The 24,639-nt window shown below is 36.6% G+C and overlaps 2 pseudogenes; one reads left to right on the top strand and one right to left on the bottom strand.

Moving 5' to 3' along the window:
- Window positions 1-2,958: 2,958 nt before the first annotated feature.
- On the bottom strand, window positions 2,959-8,992 carry LOC138155747 (small ribosomal subunit protein uS5 pseudogene; annotated as a pseudogene).
- A 6,469-nt stretch (window positions 8,993-15,461) lies between these two features.
- Window positions 15,462-22,171, top strand: LOC138155746 (dnaJ homolog subfamily C member 8-like; annotated as a pseudogene).
- Window positions 22,172-24,639: the final 2,468 nt, after the last annotated feature.

The following is a 24,639-nucleotide window of genomic DNA, read 5'->3' as shown; positions in this document are numbered from 1 at the left end:
AGGTAATAATATAGGGGAGTGGAACATTTCATTAGCAGGTCCAGGGGACTCCAGAAAGTTCTCTCCATCTTCCTTACCTTCCTTTTCTTTCCCTTTTCCCCTCCTACTGCCTATAGGGCAAGTTAGATTTCTTTACCTGAGTATGTCATTCCCTTTTGGGCCAAATCCAATGAGATTAAGGTTGAAATAATCATCATCTCCCTCCCTCCTTTTTCTCTGCTGTAATAGTCCTTTGTGGCTCTTCATGGGATGTACTTTGTCTTTTTATGCCTGCTACTTTCTTCTTTCATGATACAATCACTTTTCACTACTTGATTAGAGTTTTCATTAGCATCTCAAAGTCAACTTATACCCATGCCCTTATTCTATGCATATCCCTTTTAATGTAGTAATAAAGATACAGTTCTCATAAATTACTTGTAAACACTTTGCTCTTATTGAATAACATGTTGTGGTGATTTTTCTTTCCTGTTTACCTTTTTATGCCTCTCTTCAGTCTTTTATTTGAAAAAAAAATTCTTTTGAGCTCGGTTTTTGTAGTCAATTAGGTCTGGAAGACCGCTATTTCATTGAATGACCATCTCCTCCCCTGAAACATCATGCTCAATTTGCCTAGTTAGTTGATACTTGGTTGTAATTCAAGTTTCTTTATGTTATACGATATCATATTCCAAGCCTTCTAATCTTTTAATGTAGAAACTGCAAGGTCCAGGTTATTCCTGCCTGTGATTCCATAATATTTGGGTTGCTTCTTTCTGAATGCTTGTAGTATTTTCGCCTTGATTTGATAATTCTGGAATTTGGCTACAAAATTTCTGGGAGTTTTCAATTTGGGAACTTTTTCAGGAAGGGCTCAGTGTATTCATTCAATAACTATTTTATACTCTAATTCTAGGATCTCAGGGCAGTTTTCTTTGATTTCTTGAAAGATGCTGTCCAGATTCTTTTTTTTTTTTATCATGACTTCCAGGTAGACCAATAATTCTTAAGTTACCTCTTCTGGATCTATTTTAAAATCAGTTGTTACTCCAAGGAGGTATTTTAGGTTTTCTTTTCTTTTTTTCATTCTTTTGATTTTGTTTGACTGATTCTTGATATCTCATAAAGTTATTACCTTTCACTTGCCCAATTCTAACTTTTAATGAATTATTTTCCTAAGATAGCTGTTGTACTTCCTTTGCTGTTTGTCCAATTCTACCTGCTAAGGAGTTGTTTTCTTCAGTGTACTTTTTCCATTTTGTCAATTGTATTTTTAAAGGAAATGTTTAATTTTTCTTCTCCCTTTCTTATTTGACTTTTAAAATCCTTCTTGATCTATTCCAAGAAGACTTTTGGGGTTTGAGACCATTTTATATTCTCCTTTGAGGTTTCAGATGTGAGTATACTGACAATGATGTCTTCTCTTGAATTTGTGGTTTAATCTTCCCTTTCACTATAATAATTCTCTATGGTCATTATTTTTCTTAGTTGCTTTTTGTTCATGGTGTTTGCCTTTTTTCTTTTTTTATGCTTGATCTCTGCTTCTGGGACACAAGGGGCACTGTCCCTCATGACTTATGTTGGACGTTAGGAGTCTGGTTACTGCCTTTGTGTGCTGGGGTCTCTGGTATTGGCAGCTGGAGGCTATAGGTGTCTTTTAGCTTACCTGGTGCTGAGCTGGAGCTGGTGGTGGGTGAATGATGTGTGTGAGGCCAGGTAGGGTTTTTGTATTTTTTTTGCATTTCCCCAGGATTACACTGAAGCTCTTTGGGTGGGGCTGTTCTGGGTGCTGGAGGGTACTTCCTCATCTGGGATTGTTCTAGAACATTCATAGGTTCAGCTGCTGGTGGATGTCTGTTCACCAGTGCTTGTGGTGGTTCTCTGCATCTCCTGATTTCCCTGATTGTGCCAAACACAGGCTGGTGGGCTTGGTTGGGATTGGCAGGGGTGAGAGGAGCAGGGGATTTCCTGGAGTTGATATTTGTTTGTTCTACCACCGTGGTACTCAGGATTTCCTACTGATTTGCAGATGTGGGGCATGCAACTGGGTTGCTAGGACACCTCCCATTTTGTACTGGTACCCTTCAGCCACAGCAAGAAGGACCTTTTGCATTAATACCCCTAAACCCCTGAGGTAAAATACTGCTGCACCCAGTACTTCTGCTGGCTCAAATGTTCCAGGGTTTTTCTTGGGGAGGTATTTTCTGGGTTTTTTAAGGTTGATAAGTGGGGAGTGAGAGTGACTTACTACTTACTCTGCTATCTTGGCTCCAGGAAGTTGAAATAGATGACTTTTAATCATTTCATCTATGGACTGAGAACTCCAGAATAGACCACTGCTGCTTCCACTATCATTGTTGATTCAATCACTCCTAAGGCCTGCTTCTGGACTGCTGGGACTGGGGCTATGCTCATGTAGCCTGTGCTGTATTGTACTCCTCTTTCAACCTGGTGTAACAGACCTTTCCTATCAACCTTCCAGGTTGTCTTGGCCTGGAAATTTGTTCCACTCTGTCTTTTTCTGGGTTCTGCTACTCTATAAATTGTTCAGAGTCATTTTAAAATATATTTGAAGGGGTTTGGGAGAGAGCTCAGGAGAGTCCTTGCTTTTACTCTACTATCTTGGCTCTGCTTCTCTCTAATGGATAATCAGGAAAAGAGATAGATTTCTGGCTGGAGGTGGGGAAATAGTAACTTCAGTTTTAACACTGTTCAATTTGAGATACCAATATGAAATTCATGTAAAAGTGTCATGTAAACAGTGGGTGTTGAGGATCTAGAGTTCATGAGAGGAATTCTATTTTAGGTTAGGGGTGGGGATACATGTTAGGGAATCATGGACCTCACAGGGTGGAAGGAATGCTCTACATAATAATGGCCACCATTTATAAAAGGCTTTAAGTGTAATAAAGTGCATTGCTTATAATCACCTCATCTCATCATCACCACAAACCTATTAAATAAGAGCCAAAACTATTAGGGTCTCTTTATTATAGAAAAGGTGAATGGTCTCACAGTCATGACATGTCAGAGACAGGATTTGAATGACAGTTTCTCCTAAATTGTAGATATTTTTTTTTAGCAGGCATAGTTCAATTTATTTGTTTATTAAAAAACAAAACAAAACAAAACATCTATGTGGTTGCCACAGCAGCTGCCTGGGTCCTCTGGACAAATACTCAAGTGTGAGTCTTCACAAGATGGCCGGTGAATTCCTCATAAGGAGACTTAGTGAACACAGTCTCCTTCCACAGGTCTGGGGTTAGATAGCTGTATGTTTCAGAGATGGCATCAAAGGTGGCTTTAGCAAAGTTGCCCAGAGTGACAGTACAGCCTCTCACAGAAGTGTAGCAATCATCAATTCCAGCCATCATCAGGAGCTTCTTAGGCACAGGAGCTGAGACAATGCCAGTACCTGTAGGGGCAGGGATCAGGCACACCAAAACCGACCCACATCACCCAGTGACATTGCAGGGTACTGTGTGAGGCTTGCCAATCTTGTTCCCCCAGTAGCCATGTCTCACTGGAACGATAGACAGCTTGGCCAGAATGACAGCACCACGAATAGCTATGGCCACTTCCTTGGAGCAGTTGACACCCAGACCAACATGGCCATGGTATTCACCAATGACCACAAAAACCTTGAACCTGGTACATTGTCCAGCTCTAGTTTGTTTCTTAACAGGAATGAAGAAAATCCCAGGAAGAAATATATGATTTCAGAGTCCTTGATGGGAAGGGAGATAGATCTCTTCCAAAGACTTGATCTTCATGGCCTTGACTAGCTGGCCCAACTTAGTGACAGGAACCCACTCCTTGTCTTCGGCCTTTCCTCCATGGGCCCTGTGGCCATGGCCATGGCCTTGACCACAGCCCTGGCCTCGACCTTGGCCCCCAATGCTGAAACCACAGCGGAAGCTTCCCCGGCCTCCGAGGCTGGGGCCCAGGGACTACCTCACCTCCTGCAGCACCGATGTCATCCGCCATTTGGTGTTCACTAGAAGTAGAAGTGTAGACAAATTCTTAACCTCTACGTTCCCCACCATGCTTTCTCTTTTGGATTATCTTTTATTTGAAATTGCTAGTGTCACTTGACTTCCAATTTTCAGGACTAATTGAGAGCTAACTGTACTAGACTAAACACCTTAGACAACAGACAACCCCAGTGCTTTTGTCCAGGTGCCTAATTATAATATCCAAAGGAATGCTTATCCAGTTGGATGGTTTGCAGTCTGGCTAGAAAACTCCATGTTTCAAAACTCTATTTTTGACTCCTGGCAAACTTCATCATTTCTAGTCAATACAACTCATAACCATGTGTTTTCCTTGGTTTCACTCTCATTAGTAAAGACCAAAAGGGCAGATAGATATGTTGATTTATAAGCTGCTTCTGCTCAGGCCAGTGTGATTTTGTGCAAATTGCATAACAGTATTCTTTGTAACTAAGTCAGAAGTCTTTGTAAAGATTATAGTTCTTTTTTAATATTTATGAGGAAATTGTCCAAATTCATATGAATATTTTTCCTTCCAAAAGTTATAATGTTAATTGTTTGTTTGTTTTTTAATCCCAGAATAAAGTCACCTAAGAAATTGAAGAAATCCATGAATGACAAACACCTACAGCTTCTATTTTAGTGCTATGTTCAGTTACAATAAAGCACTTGTGACAGCTATAAATATTCCCCTCTCTTCTACTTGAGTGGTTAAGCAAATCAACCCTAAAATAACTGAAGACCCCACAGTAAATTTATGAGATACAGCTAAATCATTTATAATTTTTTTTTGTCTCTTAAGGATGAGGGAACGGAAACTCCTACTCTGGAAACATTTTATCCTTACCTATTTATATGTCTGCATTAAACAGCAGACAATATGGCAAAAAGTAGCAATGATCTCTAATCTCTGGAGTTCTTTACAATATGTGATAGGTTCAAAATGAAGTAATGAGAGAATGAAACCATGGGACTGAAGGTTGTAATTGGGTAAGTGCTCATCTATCAAAAGCTTTAAAAACCTGTGAAATATTGAGTGCCAATGAGATACCCAAAATTATTTATGCAAAACAATAGAAAGAGAAATACCTCAGAAAAGCAGGTTTGTATTTTCTAGTATAGATTGTGGCTGGATAGAGTTATTTTAAGACAGTTGAGATAATTAAGGAAGTGTAAATGTCCAGAAATTCAGGTTTAAAAAACAGGGGGAAAAAGTTCTTGTTTTATCTTTATTTTGGGGATTTTTACATAGCATAATTATATTATGTGAAAAGTAAATTGTAATAATAGATGTGTCATAGTTTCTACCATCAGCTGCTCAGGAACAATAGCTTTCTATGCCTGTTCATTTCCAAAGAGTCAATTTTGAATTCTCATTAAAGGAAATCTATAGCTGCTAAGATAACTATGGGTATTCTATTCCAATAACAGAACAGCCTAAGACCATTTCAGTTCCTGTTTACTCATCAGTCAGGGTTTTACAGGTAATTTTATTTTTACCACCACACCTGCACCCAGCATCTTACATAATATTTGTTATGCTAAATATACTTAAGCTTTTGAGGTTTCTGTCTCTGTACACAGACTCTATATCGTGTATTGAAAAGTGCCAGAGCCAGGTGTTCCAAATTAGTCCATGAGTTTTCAGGCTTAAAACAAAAACACTGACGTGTGGCTTCTACGTTATAAAAGCCTTGCAAATACTATATTACCACCTAGTTTAAATATAGAGTCCCATCTTCAAGTTTGGTAAGCTTCCCATGTCTTTTCATACATATGCATGTCTCAGTGGGGATTTTTGGCTTCATTGCATCCTGCCTCCATCTTATAGTGTCCATGATAGTCCTGTCATACAAGATTCTTTTACTCTCCTACTGAATGACAGAGCTCATCCAGGAAAGATATTTAAGGATAATTTCATATAAGGAACTTTATTCTGAGGACCTCAGAATTGCTTTTCAATGTAGCTACTTGACTACATGTAATATTTAAAACTATAATTTTAATAATGCAAATAATTGCTTTCTAATTTCATCTCCTTCCATCAAATTGAATCTGTACATTATTATTTTACCCTTTCAGGAATGTCTGAGAGCAGTTAACAAAGAAGAAACTTTAAAATATAGGAGGGATTAACCTTGAATTATGTCACCCTTTATTCTCCTCACTTTGCTGCCATAGCTCCTTTCTCAAACCTTTATTATGCCCCTAACAAGGGTTCTTCCTTGAACCTACGTTATCAAGAAAGACTCAGACTTAGCTATCCTCATTCTCTGGATTTTGCCACCATTCTCCATCTCCCTAAATTTTCAGCTCCCTTAGAAGGGAAGATCCTTAAAGGCAAAGACTGTCTTTCTTTTTGCCTATTTTTATATCAACAGAACTTAATACAGTGTTTGGCACATCACAGGGCATTTGATAAATGCTTTTTGACTTGACTTGTTAAGAGGTGTATGTGAACCTTAAAAAAATTGATAACTTTATTTCGATTAGATTGAATTCCCTTAAAATTCTATGTATTTTATTCCACTCACTTAAATACATTATTCTGACAAGGTATACTTAGGCTTCCCATTACTGGATAAGGGGATCATGGTAAAAAATAGTTTAAGAACTCCTCATTCTCAAACTTTTTGTCTTATATACTTGATGAACTTAAAATATAAGCAGGCCTTCTTAAATCCTACCACAATTCTGTTAGTTATGTTTGAAATCATTATCTATCTATCTATCTATCTATCTATCTATCTATCTATCTATCTATCTATCTGTCTGTCTGTCTGTCTGTCTGTCTGTCTGTCTGTCTGTCTGTCTGTCTTTCTGTCTGTCTGTCTGTCTGTCTATCCATCTATGTATATACGTATGTATATATCTATCCATCCATCTATCTATCTATCTATCTATCTATCTATCTATCTATCTATCTATCTATCATCTACCTGTCTGTTTACACATACAGACATATATATACACATATTATATATATACATCACATGCAGATAGAAAAATTTTGAAAATTAGAAAAATTGGGAACAAAATCATATTTTTATATGTTTACTTTTTCCCCCTTCACTCTTCTATAAGCCTGCCATTTCTTTCCCAGATCATATATGTAGAGCTAAAAGAAACCTTAGAGGCAATTGGGGATACAACCTCTTCCTTTTACAGTCAGAGTCATGGAGATGTGGAGCAACTTACCTAAGGTCCAAAGTTGGGGTTCCAATCCATGTTTGTGACTCAAAATTCTTGGCTTATTCCATTTTGTTAAGATTTCTTTACCCTCCCCTCCTCTTCCTTTACATCTTAGTTTTGTCATCTACATTTTGTTTCAAGTGAAATTAAAATTTGAATTTTGTACTTTTTAAAAGAGTTGAAGTATTTTATAATTGCTAAATTATTGAGCAGTTATTCATATTTTTTCCTGAATTCTAGACATTCACTGTAGTATAATGGACAAAGGACTAGTCATGACATTAAGAAGACTTGTATTCATCTCTAACCCCTCATGCACACATAAGAAAGTCACTCAATCTTTCAGTTTTCCAGGATATTCCCTAAGGTTGTCAGTTGCTTATCTTCATATATGAGTGATTTTACAGATGGGAAGTGTTCATAAAATATAGATCTCTATAGAAAATGTGTTATAACTATGATTACACTGGTTCTTATTGCTTCTAGGCTGAATAGTTAATGTTAAACAATAACAGTGATGCCTATTGGCTCTTCTATTTATACCAATAGTGTTCCTTCTATTAAAAGAAGACCCATGCAGGCCAGTTCCATTTGACAAGTTGCTAGACTGGTTAGCTGTAAGGGTTATGGGATTTAAAGATCTTCCATGCCCCATTGGACTTGCTGACGTAGTAGGAAAGGGATTCGCGCTGCCTCTGCTGCTGCTGACGCCATCACTGCCACTGCTAGCCACCGCAGAAACTCTAGCTTGGCTTCCGCTTCCTCTTGCTCCGCCCTTTCCTGCTATGTCAGCAAGTCCAATGGGGCATGGAAGATCTTTAAATCCCATAACCCTTACATTTAGCCCCAAGATCTTTCATGTCCCTTACTTGGCACAAATACATTAGGAATAACTGGTGTCAACAAAATTTCACAACAATATAACAAGAATAGCACACAATAAACACAGAAAACCATATTTTAGGGTGGGGCTTGAGCACAAGCTCCCCATCATTCCCCCCCTTCTCCCAAGAGAACTTTATTTGGACTCTTGTTTTGAATCGAAGTGATAATGCTATGTACTTTGTGTTTGTTTAAGGCCCAGTGGCCACTTTGGTAACTTTAGTTCTGTATCTTGAAAATGTGACCTAAGAGATGCTTAGTGCTAATTCAAAAGTAAATTGTCTATGCTATGGGCATTAAAGATCTTGGGGCCAAATGTAATGGGAATGTAAATTTTAAAGATCTCCCCTGCCCCTAGTCTAAAGTGCACCTGGAGCCTAGGGTAGGAGGCTTGTTTTTCAGTAGATACCTTTTGATTGGCTAGTGGATCAATAAGGTTATTACATTCTCTTAGCCAGGAGAAGGCTATATAAGCCCTGATGTGTAGCTTTGTTTTGGGGCTCACTTTGAGAAGTGTTCTGTGATTTGATATGGATTCTCAGAAGCCATTGTCCAGAGTCCCCTGGCTTTGAAAAACCCAGATGTTTAAACCCAGATGTTGATTTGCAGATCCAAGAACCTGTGTGAGCAGCCACCCTAAGGACGCCAGGATTCTTGCCACTACATTAGCTTACGTAAAGGAATATTTACTTCACAGGAACAAGAATAAGCATATAAACATTCTACCAACCCCTTTGATAGTGTCAAATGCCCCCTGTGCTACTTTGGAAGAGTATTTATTTCACAATTTACTTCAGTTCTTTTATAGGATGATTCTACCAAACTCCAAGTATAAAACCCAAAACCCTTGGGCTAAAGTCCCCGTCACCTTGAGTTCTCAAAGCTTCTCTCATAGTGGGCTGGCTTGCTACATATTCAGCATGAGCTTGTGCCTCCAAGTTTGCCATGGCTGGATCTCCTGAGCCCAGTGGAAATTTAAGCACTTGTTACTAGAAATGACAAGGACAAATAAGAGAGAACAAATGAGAACAAAAGCCGAAGCATATTTCTTGGGACCACAAGACCTTCCCCCTACCAAATCAATACATGGTATACATGCACTGTGAGTGAATTTGATATTGTGATCCTCACCTCCAGACACTGGGGAAAGAGAAAGAATATCCCAGGTTGGAAGTTTTTAAAGATGCAGTATCTTCTAGCATCACAGTTAATGCAGAGGTTACTCCCACGCACATGATAGGAGAATGCATATGGTCATCTTCCAGAATCTGGTCTCCCATAATTTGAAGTGATCTGGACATGTGCAAAACTCACATTACACTGGTAATGTTAGAAAGGGAGAGGAATGCATAGTAAAATTCTGGTATTTTAGTTCAATGACTTTAGAGAAATACTCAGTAGAGGTTTCAAACATTTCTCATGTAGAACACAAAAGGCCAGGGAATTACTTTTGTCATTGTTTCCCCAGGATCTCACACATTGCTTCATATAGGGTAGCCACTTAATAAATATTTATGAAATAAAATTTCCCTTCCATAGCAGAGTGGTAGTAGATAGAGGGAAAAAAGGCATAAAGAGAGGAGAGGAATTGAAAGCATTAGTACCTGTGTACCCTTCAATCCAGTGACATTGTCCTCTTGCCTGTTCCACAAATGAGATCCCCCATCTCTCAGCTCTGGGAATTCTTGTTGCCCTGTCCCTGTGTCTGGAATGTTCTCCCTCCACAACCTCACTTACTAGATTGTGTGGTTTCCTTTAAGTCCCAATAAAGATCCAGACTTTTATATGAAACCTTTCCTAATCACTCAGTTCTAATGCTTCTTTCTTTTTAATTATTTCCTGTTTATTCTGTTTGTAAGTGACTTTTTGTTCATTTCTTTTCATGTTATCTCTCCCATTAGATAGTAAGCTCCTTGAGGCAAAAGATTGTTTTCTGTATCTTTTTGTATACCTAGTGCTTAGCATAGTGGCTGGTACATAGCAGATGTTTAATACATGTTGATTGATGGATAAGCATCCTGTGTTTCAGAGATTTACTTTATGTATGGCTGAAATAACATTTACAGGAATGATCAAACCTGAGGGAAGACTTCAGGAAAGGAAGGATAGGGTCAAAATCAGGAAACCTCATTTCTTGACCAGGACAAAAAAAAAAAGCAAATTTAAGAGGGTAAACAGAAACAAAATAACTAATGGCTTAATAAGGGAAGATAAAATAAGGAAGGAGAAAAACAATGGGAACATAAGAATCAGAGAGAATCTGTTTTCATCATTTATTTTTCCATCCTCTGTCATTGGCAGAGACCATCTGAGTAAGTAGATCTTTAAATGAGCTGAGGAGATAGAAAGGGTAACAACTATTCAGATACATATAACTTCCAATAATTTCAAAAACACTGGCTGCTTGTGAACTAGGGAACATAATTAAATTGAACAGAACATGGCAGTGAAAATGAATCATGTTATGCTACACAAAGGGTATTATCAGCAGGTTTTCTCTGATATCATTATTTATCTTTAATTTCCAATCAAAATCATCATTGTCCAAAAAAAAGGACTCATATTGGGGGAATATTAAGTCATGTCAACTCAAACTTTGGTTTATATGTCTGACCTGCTCTTCAAATCAGAACGCCCTTCAAACTCATGAGATACTTTGAAAGTACTTGTTGTGTAACATAGATAGCAGTACCAAGAATTCAGTTGTACATGCTCATTCCCCCCCCCTCTCTCTATACACACACACACACACACACACACACACACACACACATATTTTCTATTGAATCTTTTAAAATATCCAATGATGTGGGCAAGGTGCAGCCAAAACTTTTTCCTGTTAGACTAAGTTGGGGTAGTAATAGTTCTTTCACCTACAGGATGTCAGCTTATATGGATAGGATGAATACACTTCACATTTGCTAATTCTGAGTTTAATGCATATTTACCATGTTAACTTCTATCAATGTTTTATAACAGCTTATTAGCATTACTCATGACAACATAGCTATTTCTCAGGGAAAACAAATTACATGGCAAGGATGATGGGATTTTTGTTCATCTATATTTGATTTGCTCAAAACAAAACAAGACTCTAAAAATATACTTTTAAGATAAAAAGGTGTATTTTAAAAATTTGTCGATAATTCAAAAACTGGTGAGAAGTCCTCAACTTTTCAGATATTGTCCTTATTAAACTGTTTTATATTAAGGCATATTTTATATAAAATATAAATTATTAAAAGTTGTTTTTAAGAATTAGAAATTTTAATATATAACAATGTACATTATTCCCTGTTTAAGTGCCCACAGGCCATATGATCTCCTTTAACTTTCTTTCTGTGCCTCAACACACACACACACACACACACACACTCATGCACATACACACACCCTTTTCAGATATAAGTAGAGTAAATGAAATTTTTAAAAATCATATAACATACATGTAACCTTTAGGAGTGACTACATAAAGCTCATAATCTGATGACTCCCAAGTCTGTAATATTCTGACTTCAGAGGTAGAGTTATAAAACATGTGAATATTTCCTAATTATGCCCTCAAGGAGAAAATCCATTCCTGTGCTGAGAAAGTTCATTCTTTTTCATGTGACCCCTACTGCTTTCCTTTGACCCCTCACTGTAAATAAAGAGATAGAGGAAATACAAAGGAGTAAGAACAATTACAAGTGTGTATGAGAAATAGGATTGACTCAATCAGATGTAGTCTTTAACAGAATAAAACCATGATTATATATGGGTGACAGTCACAGCCACATGAAATAAGGCAATGAGGAGGTTATCAGTAGTAAGTCATTTTTTAAAAATTTCTTCTCATAAATTTAGTCACCTGGGCAAGTGTCTTCAAGCAAAGAAACAACAAAAACAAAATAACAGCAATAACAATAAAAATCCACAATCCTGTAATTTGCGACATGCTTTTTTATTCTAGTGTCCCAGGAATAGGTGAAGGTTTGAGATAAGGAATTGAAAGTTTTTCTACCACAGTCCCCATGGTCTTGCTGCTTCTCATGTACAGGGAAAAGCACAACACCTTTTTCCCTATGTTATATTATTTCCTGTTTCCATGAGGTCTCCTTTTATTAGCACCTCAGCCTCAAAGCATGAGGTATTTCTCTGCCTCTGGAAAGTAGCTGCAAACAGCCAGTACAGTCCAAAATTCTTTACAAGTACAATTTTAGCTTCTCTTGGGGAGGCTTTTTAGAGAATTAGACTTGACTTCATTTAAACAAAGCAACTCACCTTTGAAGGAGTTCAGTAAATGAAAATAACAACAAGCATTCAAGTGCCTATTGCATAAAGAGCACTGTTACATGGCTTGGGAAGTGCAGGTGGTAATAAGTTTAGCTAGGACATGTTGCCCAGCTTCATGGAATTTAGATACTAATATATAATAAGAAACAAACATAGATGGTTAGAATATATAATATGTCATCACAAGTACATTAGAAACATAGTAACTGGATTGGGCAATATGATGGTTTCAAGGGGAAGTGAAGTTTGGGTAGTGGTGTTGGCTCCACTAAAGAGGCATTTATGACAAACTACAGCAATAAGCAAATAGAGATAAGAAACACTGTTGTAGCGGGGTGGAGTTAAGATGTCAGAGGAGAAACAGGACCTCCACATGGCTTCAGCTCCCATCACATCCAATACATGTAAAAAAAATGCCTCTAAAATTTGAGAGCTACAGAAGCCAAAAAGTGACATAGAGAAACAAATCTTTCTCTGAAGGCAGCCCAGTAGGCTGACAGGACGGGTCTAACACACCAAGCTGGAAGCTGGGTATGGTTGGGCATCAGCTGCGCAGTTCTGACCCAAGGGTTACCCCTACCCGAATCGGCCAGAGCAGATTTCAGGACAGTGAATATCCAGCAGCTATGGCAGTTTCCAGACTTAATACATAGATGCCAAAAAGAAAGGAAAAGGCAACTTTCGAACTCTTTTGGAACGGGGTGAAAAAGAGTGGGGTCCAGCCTCTGCCCTCAGGGCAAGAAGCAGTGGAGGTGCAGCTACTGAAATTGCTGCCAGTCAGCTGCCTCCAGAGCTCCTGGCCTACAGATCTTAGGGGGAACAAGTGACTATTCAGAGGGTAATTGCTCTTGTTTTAACCTGCTTGGATCTGGATCTCGGTCTTGGATGGTGGTCCTGGGTTGTGTGGCCAGTGGGCCACAGCTTGTGGAGAATTCAGGGAGGGTACCCTCCTAATAGCTCTTGCAGCTGCAATAACCCCAGTGATTTGGGACATACCTCTCTGAAATCTGGAAGCAGAGTCCTACTGTGACAAAGAACTCAAAAGTTAAGTAATTGGCTGTCAATATGAGGAAGCAGAAGAAGCACAAACAGACCATAAAATCCCATTTTGGGGACAAAAAGAATCAAAGCATGGAATGGGAGGAAGACAATGAAGTCAGAACTCCTGCATTAAAAGCTTCCAAGAAAAATATGAATTGGTTACAGGCCATGGAGGAGCTCAAGAAAGATTTTTAAAATCAAGTAAGAGAAGTGGAGGAAAAATTGGGAAGAGAAATGAGAACAATGCAAGAAAATCAAGAAAAGTGAGTCAACAGTCTGCTAAAGTAGATGCCCCAAAATACTGGAGAAAATAACACCTTAAAAATAGACTGACCCAAATGTCAAAAGAGGTCCAAAAAACCAATGAGGATAAGAATGTCTTAAAAATACGAATTCGTCAGATGGAAAAGGAATGTCAAAAACTCACTGAAAAGAATAATGTCTTCAAAATTATATTGGAGAAAATGTAAGCTAATGACTTTATGAGAAATCTAGATACTATAAAAGAGATCCAAACAAATGAAAAGATAGAAGGCAATGTGAAATATCTCATTGGAAAAACCACTGACCAGGAAAATAGATCCAGGAGAGACAATTTTAAAATTATTGGACTACCTGAAAGCCATGATTAAAAAAAAATGACCTTAGACAAAATCTTTCAAGAAATTTTCAAGCAAAATTGCCCTGATATTCTAGAACCAGAAGGCAAAATAGAAATTGAGACAATTCACTGATTACCTTTTGAAAAAGATCACCAAAAGATAAACCCTAGAAATATTGTAGCCAAATCCCAGAGTTCCCAGGTCAAGGAAAAAATAATGCAAGCAGAGAGGAAGAAATGATTTGAGTATTTTGGAAACACAATCAGGATAACATAATACCTAGCAGCTTCTACATTCAGGGATTGGAGGATTTGGAATATGATATTCCAGAGGTGAAAGGAGCTAGGATCAAAACCAAGAATCAATTCCCAGCAAAACTGAGTAGGGTGTTTTAGGGAAAACTATGGCCATTCACTGAAATAGAGGATGTTAAAGCATTCTTGATGAAAAAATTAGAGCTGAACAGAAAATTTTACTTTCAAATGTAAGAAGGAAGAGAAGCAAGAGAAGGTAAACAGGAAAAATAACTCATAAAGTACTTATTAAAGATCAACTATTTACATTCCCATATGGAAGAACAATCATTTTAACTCATGAGACTTTCCTCAATATGAGGATAGTTGAAGGGAATATATATGTATATGTATATGTATATATATATATATATATGAGGGTATAAGTGTGTATATATATGTGAGTATATGCATATTTATGTACATGTATATATAGATAGAGGAATGGGATGAGTTGAATATGAAGGGATGATATCTAAAAAAATAAAGTTAAGAGGTGAGAGAGAATTATATTGGGAGAAGGACAAAGGGAGAGATAGATTATGATAAATTATCTCATATAAAAGGGGGAGGGGACTGATCAGGAAAGTGAAAGGGAATGGGTCAACCTTATTCTCATTGAATTTGGCTTAATGAGAAAATAACATACACACTAAATTGGGTAGCTTACCATACAGGAATAAATAGGGGAAGAGGATAACTGGGGGGATGATAGAAGGGAGGGCAGATTGGGGGAGAGGGTAGGTAGAAGTAAACATTTTTGAAAAGGGCAGAGTCACAAGAGAAAATAGAATAAGTGGCGGTGGGGTAGTATGGAGGGAATTCACAATATAACTCCTATGGAAATGTTTTGTGTTAACTATACATGTACAAGCTATATTAAATTGCTTATCTTCCCAGTGAGGGTGGGTGAGGAGGGAAGAAGGGAACATGCAACTGTTAAAGAAGATATACAGGCATTGGGGTATAGAAATCTATCTTGCCCTACTAGAAAGTCAGGGGTGAGGAATGTGGGAGTATATAAGAGAGAACAGATTGGAGGAAGAGATATTCAATAGGATCACTCTTTTGAGGTGTGAAGTAGGGGAAAGATGGGGAGAAAATTTTGTAACTCAAAATCTTATGGGAACGAATGTTGAAAATTAAAAATAAATAATTTTTGGGGAAAAAGAAATTCTGTTGTAAAAAAAAATGAATGACTGACCCTACCTGGATAATTGTATTTTAAATTGAGCCCATGTAAGGTTCTTCACATAGACTCCAGATAAGGAAATCAAGAAGCAATTCAGTCAGTTATCCATATTGGTGCACCCAGACAAGAACTAAGATGACACAGAGAGAGTATAGACAGTTTTGGCTTTTTCACTTTATATTTATTTTTAGTTTTCAACATTCCTTTCTGTAAGATTTTGAATTCCAAATTATCTCCCCATCTCTTCCCTGTTCCCACCCCAAAATAGTGTTCAAATTAAAATAGGCACTACATATATATTCATATTAAGCTTATTTTCACATTAGTTATGTTGTAAAGAAGAAATAAAACCATGAGAAAGAAAAAAGAGAAAAAACAAATAATATACTTCAATCTGCATTCAGACTTCGTGGGTTTTTTCTGGATTTAGACAGCATTTTCCATTGTGAGTCTTTGGGAGTTGTGTTATATTTTAGCAATGTTAAGGAGAGATAAATATATCAAAATGAGTCATCACGCAATGTTGTTGTTACTGTGTACAATGTTTTGTTTCTGTTCACTTCTCTCAGCACAAGTTCATGTAAGTCTTTCCAGATTTTCCCAAAATCTGGCCACTCATCATGACTTATAGCAAAAGAGTATTTCATTACATTCATATGCCACAACTTGTTCAGTCATTCCCCTATTGATAGCCATTTGCTTAATTTCCAATTCTTGGTCACTGCAAAAAGAACTCCTAGAAATATTTTTGTACATGCAGGTCCTTTTCCCATTAGTATGATCTCTTTGGGATACAGATGTAGAAATAGTATTTCTGGGTCAAAGGGTATGCACATTTTTATAGCCCTTTGGGAATTGTTTCACATTGCATCCCAGAATGGTTGAATTACTTCACAAAATCAAAAATAATGCATTAGTCTTCCAATGTTTCCAAATTTTCTCCAACATTTACCATTTTTTGTTATTTTAGCCAATCTAATAGGTGTGAGGTGGTACCTCCAAGTTATTTTGATTTGCATTTATCCAATCAATAGAGATTTAGAGCATTTTTTTTCATATAACTATAGATAGCTTTGATTCCTCATCTTCTATGTCTATTCTTTTCTATGACCTACTCATCTTCTATGACTATTTATCACTTAGGGAATGACTCACATTCTTATAAATTTAATTCAGTTCTATATATATATATATATTTTAGAGAGGTGGCCTTTATCAGAGACGCTGGAACTCTTTCCCAGTTTTCTGCTTCCCTTCTAACTTGGTTGCAATGGATTTTGTTTGTGTAAAAACATTTCCATTTTAATGTAATCAAAATTATCCATTTTGAATTTCATAATGCTCTCTATCTCTTGTTTGCTCATCAATTATTCAGTTCTCCATAAATCTGACAGGTAAACTATCCCTTGCTCTCCCAATGAACTTATAGTATCAGCCTTTTTCTCTAAATGATAGAATCATTTTTACTTTATTTTGGTATATGGTGTAAGATGTTGGTCTATGCCTGGTTTCTGCCATACTATTTTCTAATTTTCCCAGCAGTTTTGATCAAATAGTGAATTCTTATCCCAGAAGCTGCAACTTGGGGGCTTATTCAGTGTGAGATTACTATAGTCATTGAATATTGTCTTTTTGGTACCTAACCTATTCCACTGACCCAACACTCTATTTCATAGCCCATACCAAGTAGTTTAGATGATTGCTGCTTTATAATAAAATTTAAGATCTGGTTTGGAGAGGCAACTTTTATTTGCATTTGTTTCCATTAATTCCCTTGGTATTCTGGAAATTTTTTCTTCCAGATGAATTTTGTTATCATTTTTTTTCTAGCTCTACAAACAGTTTTTGGTATTTTGATTGTTATGGGACTGAATAAGTAATTTATTTTTGGTAGAATTATTTGGGTAGAATACTCATTTTTATTATGTTATCTCAACTTACCCATGAGCAATTGATGTTTTTCCAATTATTTAGATATGACTTTGTGGAAAAGGGTTTTCTAATTGTGTTCATAAATAGGTTTGTTTTGGCAGGTAGAATCCCAAATATTTTATAATATATACAATAATTTAAAAAAAATTATTTATCTATTTTAGTTTTCTACATTCATTTCCATAAGACTTTGAGTTCTAAATTTTCTCTCCAGCTCTCACCTTCCTCCCACCCCAAGAGGGCCAGCATACTGATTACCCCTTCTGCCAGTCTTCCCTGTCTTCTATCCCCTCCATTCCCATTTTACCACTTTTCTTCTAATTTTATTGTAGGGTAAGATGGATTTCTATACCTCATTGCCTGTATATCTTATTACCCAGTTGCATATATAAGCAATTTTTTAAAAATAGTTTTGAAAACTTTGAGTTCCAGATTCTCTCCCTTCTTTCCTCCTCACTAACCCCCACTGAGAAGACAAGCAATACAATAAAGTTAAGAGATATGTCATTATGCAAAACATTTCCATAGTAGGCAAATCTTGAAAGACTACCTATATTTCCTCCATCCTATCCTACACCCAACTTATTCTATTTTTTTATTTGACTCCATCCTTTTTAAACAGTGTTTGCTTCTGACTACCCCCTCCCAATCTGGCCTCCCTTCCATCATCCCTTCCCTTATCTTCTACCCTACTTCTTTCCTGTATTGTAGGTAATATGCCCAATTGAATGTGTGTGTTATTCCCTCCTTAAGTCAGATAAAATTGGAGTAAGGTTGATTCATTCCCTTTCACCTCCCTCTTCTTCCCTTTCATTGTAACAACTTTTTCTTGCCTCTTTTATTTGAGATAATTTACCTTATTCTATCTCTCCTTTTGTCCTTCTCCATATAAATTCCTTGCTCACCTCTTTATTTTATTTCTTAGATATCATCCCTCCATATTCAACTGATCTTGTGCCATATATATTCACAGACACACACACATACACATACATATACATATACATACACACAGGCATTCTCTTCAACTACCCTAATACTGAAGAAAGTCTCATGAGTTACAAACATTGTCTTTCCATTTAGGAATATAAATAGATCAACTTTAATAAGTTCCTTATGATTTCTCTTTCCTATATTCCTTCTCTTGATTCTTTTATTTGAGAGTCAAATTTTCTGTTGAGTTTTGTTTTTTTCATCAGGAATTTTTGAAAGTCCTCTATTTCATTGAATATTCAGATTGCCCCAGAAGTATTATACTCATTTTTGCTGGGTAGGTGATTCTTGGTTTTAATCCTAGCTGATTTGACCTCTAGAATATTGTATTCCAAGATTTTAAATCTCTTAATGTAGAAGCTGTTAGATTTTGTGTTATCCTGATTGTGTTTCCACAATAACAATTTTTTTTTCTTCCTGAATGCTTGTAATATTTTCTCTGTGACATGAGAACTCTGGGATTTGGCTATAATGTTCCTAGGAGGTTTCTTTTGGGGATCTTTTTCAAGACGTGATTGGTGGATTCTTTCAATTTCTATTTTATCCTCTGGTTTTAGATTATCAAGGCACTTTCCCTTGATAATTTCTTGAAAGATGATGTCTAAGCCTTTTTTTTTTTTTGATTATGACTTTCAGGTAGTCCAATAATTTTTAAATTGTCATTCCTGGCCCTATTTTCCACATCAGTGATTTTTCCAATGAGATATTTTACAATGTTTTCTATTTTATTATTCTTTTCGATCTGTTTTATATTTTAATTTCTCATGAGGTCATTAGATTCCATTTGCTTCATTCTACTTCTGAAATTTTTTTTCTTCCCTGAAACCTTTGGGTTTTCTTTTCCATTTGGCCAATTCTGCTTTTTAAGCCATTCTTCTACTCACTGATTTTTTTGGACCTCTTTTGCCATTTGAGTTAGTATATTTTTAAGATATTATTTTCTTCAGTATTTTATGAGTCTCCTTTAGCAAATTGTTGACTAATTTTTTTCATGATTTTCTTGCATTGTTCTCATTTCTCTTACCAATTTCTCCTCTACTTCTCTTATTTGATTTTCAAAATCCTTCTTGACCTTTTCCATGCTCTGCAACCAATTCATATTTTTCTTGGAGACTTTTGATGCAAGAGTTTAGACTTTGTTGTCTTCCTCTGGTTCTATGTTTTGATATTCTTTGTCACCAAAAATGATTCTATAGTCATATTTATCTTCCTCTGTTTGCTCATTTTTCTAGCTAATTACTTGACTTTTGAGCTCTTTGCCATGGTAGAGTTCTGCTTCGACAATATAGAGTGCTATGTCTCAAATTTATGGATTTTGCACAGCTGTTGTCTGAGCTACTCATAGGCACCTATCTTAGAACTGTGAGGAAGATTCCCTCTCAAAAGTTACGACAGCTTCTGCCATGCCAGTGCTACTCCTCACCACAGGACTGCCACCCAAGACTGTGACTCAGATTTAAGCAGGGCAAAGCAAGATAATCCTGCCTCAGTGCCAGTCAAGAGATTCCTGCAATATCCCTCTGATCAACAGATTGGTCCTCCCACCACCTATGGGCTTGGAATGCCAGAATCAGCTGCTCTGCTGCCACAGCCAGCATTGCCTCCACCACCCTGTGGGTAAGGGGCTGGACATGCTCTTCTCTCACCCACTTCCAACACAGTTTCCCCACCAACCTTTTACTTTCTCTTTGGCATTTATGTACTGAGAAGTCTGGATACCAACACAGCTGCCATGCGATTCATCCCCTTGAAATCTGCTCTGGCTGGTCTGTACCACCAGCCTGTGCTGCTGTCCTGTGCGAACACAGGCCAGATGGGACTGCACTCCACTCCCAACCCACTGTGATAGTTCCTTACTTTTGGCTTGCCAAGCTAACTTCAATTGGAGATGTGTTTCACTCAGCCATTTTGTGGGTTCTGTAGCTCTAAAATTTGATTAAAAATTTTTTTATAAGTATTGGATGTGTTTAGGGTGCTAGCTTAGGAAAGTTCCAGCTTTCACTGTGCCATCTTGGCTCTGCCTCCTGTACAATAACTTTAAAAGGAATTTCTCATTCCATCTCTTCTTATTGGACTTTGTAATGCACACACACGTACATATACACACACATATATACATATATACACATATATATATATAATATGCTTTATGTAGGTTTATTTTATATCCTTCAACTTTGTTAAACTTGTTAATATTTCAAGTGGATTTTACTTGATTCTATAGGATCCTCTAATATACCATCATCTCATTTGCAAAGAGTGATAGCTTTATTTCTTCTTTACCAATTCCTTCAATTCATTTTTCTTCTCTTTTTGCTAAAGCTAACATTTTTGGCACCCTATTTGAATAACAGTAGTTATAATGGACATCCTGGTTTCTGCCATGATATTATTGGAATACCTGCTTGTGGTTTTAGGTAGATGATACTTATCATTTTATGCAAAACACAATTTCTTCTCAAGCTCTCCAGGATTTTAATAGGAATTGGTGCTATATTTGGTCAAAACCTTTTTCTGCCTCTTTGAAAATTATCATACATTTTATATTAGTTTTGTTATCGATATAGAAAATTTTTCTGATATTTTCCTATTATTGAACCAGACCTGAATTACTGGTGAAATTCCTATCCTGTCATAGTGTATTATTCTCAGGATAAGTTACTGTAATCTTTTTGCTATTTTATTTAACTTTTTTGCATTTATATTCATCAGGGAAATTGCTCTGCAAATTTCTTTCTACTTTTTGGCTTTTCCCAGTTCAAGTATCAATAACATATTTGTATCATAAAATGAATTTGGTAGGACTCCTTCTTTCTCTATTTTCCAAAACACTCTCCACATAATATGGGGATTAATTGTTCTTTAAATGTTTAATAGAATTTGCTTGTAAATCCATCTGCACCTGAGGATTTTTCCTAAGGAGTCTATTGATGGTTTGTCAGTTTTCTTATATTAAATGAGTTTATTTAAGTATTTTTTCCTCACCTGTTAATCTGGGCATATGTTTTGTTTTTGAAGCTGCTTACAAAGCCTACAAGTTGCTTCTAGATTGGGAGCAGAAGAGGGCTCTGGATATGATGCAAGCAATTAAGAAGTATGTGGAAGACACTGTGAAATAGCCAAAGAAGCAGTTAAAGAAAGAGTGGAATCCTACAAAGGTGGAAGATTACCCCCCAAATTGTTAGAGTAGGCAGCTTTACACACAATGAAGCTTTTGTTGAATTGGAGATAAAGAGGAAACAAAAAATAGAAATTAAACAAATATATGAAAGAAAGTGGCATCCCTGGGCAAATAGGGGCCTCCAGTGGCCAGACACCCATGTGCTTCAGTGTAACCTGGGAAAATGAAGAAACACCCCACTGATGCCAGCACAAAACAGATAACACCCTTAAGCCTCTAGCTTAGCAGTAGGTAAGCTGCCAGACCCCTAAGGTTTCCAACAGTAGCAACCACACAACCACTCCCACTCCATTCCCTCAAGACATCATCAGATATAAGGATCCCCTGTGGGTCTCAGGGTAGTACCAGTTTAAAAGTCAGGTCCTGCAGCCACTGGTGCAAGACATTTGAAAGAGTGCCTCTTTCAACTCAGGAACAGAAATCAAACTTAAAGAGAAAAGGCCAAAAAAGATGAGCCCCCCAAAACAAAAAACAAATAATCTGACCAAAGAAAGTTATTATGGTGACAGGCAAGAGCAAGACACAAAATTAGAAGAGGACAACAATGTCAAAAAATCTATGGGCAAAAACCCAAGAGAAAACAGAAAGTGTTCTCAAGGCCAAAAAGAATTCAATAAAGAGCTTAAAAAAGAAGCTTAAAATCATATAAGAGAGGGAGAAGAAAATTGGGAAAAGAAATGAGAGCAATGCAAGAGAATGATAAGAAATGGATTAACTACTTAGATAAAGAAAACAACTGCTTAAAATGTAAAATGGTCCAAATGGAAAAGGAGATACAAAACCCACTGAAGAAAACAACTCCTTAAAAAGTACAATTGTGCAAATATAAAACAAAATGCAAAAAGCATTGAGGTAACTAACTCCTTAAGAGTTGGAATTGGGCAAGTGGAAAGTAATGTTTCTATGAGACACCAAGAATCAATCAAACAAATTCAAAAGAATAAAAAAATAGAAGAAAATATAAAATACTTAATGGGAAAAGCAACTGACCTGGGAAATAGATTCATGAGAGAAAATATTAAAATCCTTGGACTACTTGAAAACCATAATAAAATGTATGACCTGAATAGCATTTTTCAAGAACTTATTAAGGAAAACTGACCTGATATTCTGGAAGGAAAAGGAAAATGGACATTGAAAGAGTAACCTGATCATCTCTGGAAAAAGATCCCCAAATAAAAATTTCAAGGAACATTATAGTCAAATTTAAGAACTATCCATTCAAGAAAAAATATATTATAAGTAGAAAGAAATAAACAATTCAAATATTGTGGAGCCACGATTAGGATTACACTGGCCTTAGAAGCTTTAACATTAAAATATCAGAGGTCATGGAACATGGTATTCCAGAAAACCAAGGAGCTAGAATTAGGACCAAAAATCACTTACTCAGCAAAAATAAGTATAATCAATCAAAGAGAAAATGGCTAGTCATTGAAATAAAAAAGATTCCAAGGTTTCATAAGGAGAAAGCCAGAATTAAACCCAAAATTGGCCTCTAATATAAAAACCCCAGAAAAACATAAACAGGTAAAAAGATGAAAAAAAATTGATTCAATAGAGCTAAACTGCTTATATCCCTACATGGGAAGATGATACTTGTAATTCTTAAAGATTTTATCATTAATAGTATAGATAGAAGGAATATGCATAGAGGGTAAGGGTGTAAGAAAAATTTAAGGGAATTACATAAGAATTATTCAGGGATGAAAAAGAATACACTGAGTACAGAAGAAAGGGAGAGGTAGTAAATTATTTTTCAGGAAGGGGCACAAAATTCTTATTATAATGGAAGGCAAAATGGGAAGTTGATCAATGGGCATCACCTGAAACTTATTCTAATTAGTATTGTCCTAAAGAGGAAATAATAAACACAAATGTCAATATAGAAATATATCTTACCCAACAGGCAAATAGGAGGGAAGAAATAAAAAAAGGGGAGGGATTGATAAAAATGGGGATATATTGGGGGAGGAAGTAGACAGAACAAAACATTGGTGACGAGATAAAGTGGAATAGATTAGGTACACAAGAAACACTAGTCAATGACCATTGTAACCTAGTGTTTGATAAACCCAAAGTCCCCAGGCTTCAGGATAACTAACCTGCTAGTTAACAAAACCTGCTCGGAAAATTGTAAAATAATATTATGCGAAGTTGGCACAGACCATGACTGTATACCAAAATTAGGTCAAAATGGGTACATGGGGTGAGGCCCAGATGACACAGCACACAGAGGCCTGGACAACATGGCATGTGGAGGCCCAGACGAGGCCTGGTCAATGTGAGGGCAAGTAGATCCACCTACCTCAAAGGCATTCCCAGGCATACTACTGAAGGGCTGGAATATGAGGAAGGTGGGTAAGAGACAAATTCAGGGCACATGGCAGTGGCAGCAGTAACCCCTGAGACTACCAACAGCCTGGAAATTTAAAAAGCACCTATCTGAACTTATGGGAACAGGATGGTAGAGTGAACTCTGGCTGCTCCAATTTCCTCCTCTGACCCTGAAAACACAGTAATTAGTGCCACAGAGCAAAATTTTAAACAGTTGTAGGCTTGGGAATCCTAGAGAAAGGGTGTATCTTAGGCCTTGCCTCACAAAGGGTAAAAAACAGACTGCAAAGACAAAGACTCTAGAATCCTATTATTGTGAGAGGGAGGAACAAAATTCAGAAGGAGGCAGTATTGACTCCACACCCACAGCTGAAGGTTCAACAGAGAATATGAACTGGTCTCAAACACAGAAAGAATTCTTAGATGAGCTTAAAAAGAAATTTGAAAATGAAGTTAGAGGGGTAGGAGATAAAATGTATAATTTTTGAAAATCAAAATTGTGAATTTAGAAAAACATTACAATGAAGAAAACAGCTACTTAAAAAGAAAAATGTGTGAACTAAAAATAATCTTAACATATGGAAAAGGAGCTTCAAAAACTAAATGAGGAAAATAATTTTCTAAAAGTTAGAATCAACCAAATTGAATCTAATGACTCCAGGAGGCACCAAGAATCAGTCAAAGAAAACATGAAGAATGAAAAATTTGAAAAAGAGGTAAAATATCTTAATGAAAAAATAACTGACTT

Source organism: Petaurus breviceps, unplaced genomic scaffold (assembly GCF_028583685.1).
Source record: "Petaurus breviceps papuanus isolate PSGF00001 unplaced genomic scaffold, PetGlider_PUasm1.0 98, whole genome shotgun sequence".
NCBI lineage: Eukaryota > Metazoa > Chordata > Mammalia > Diprotodontia > Petauridae > Petaurus > Petaurus breviceps.
This window is presented reverse-complemented; position numbering and strand designations above follow the sequence as displayed.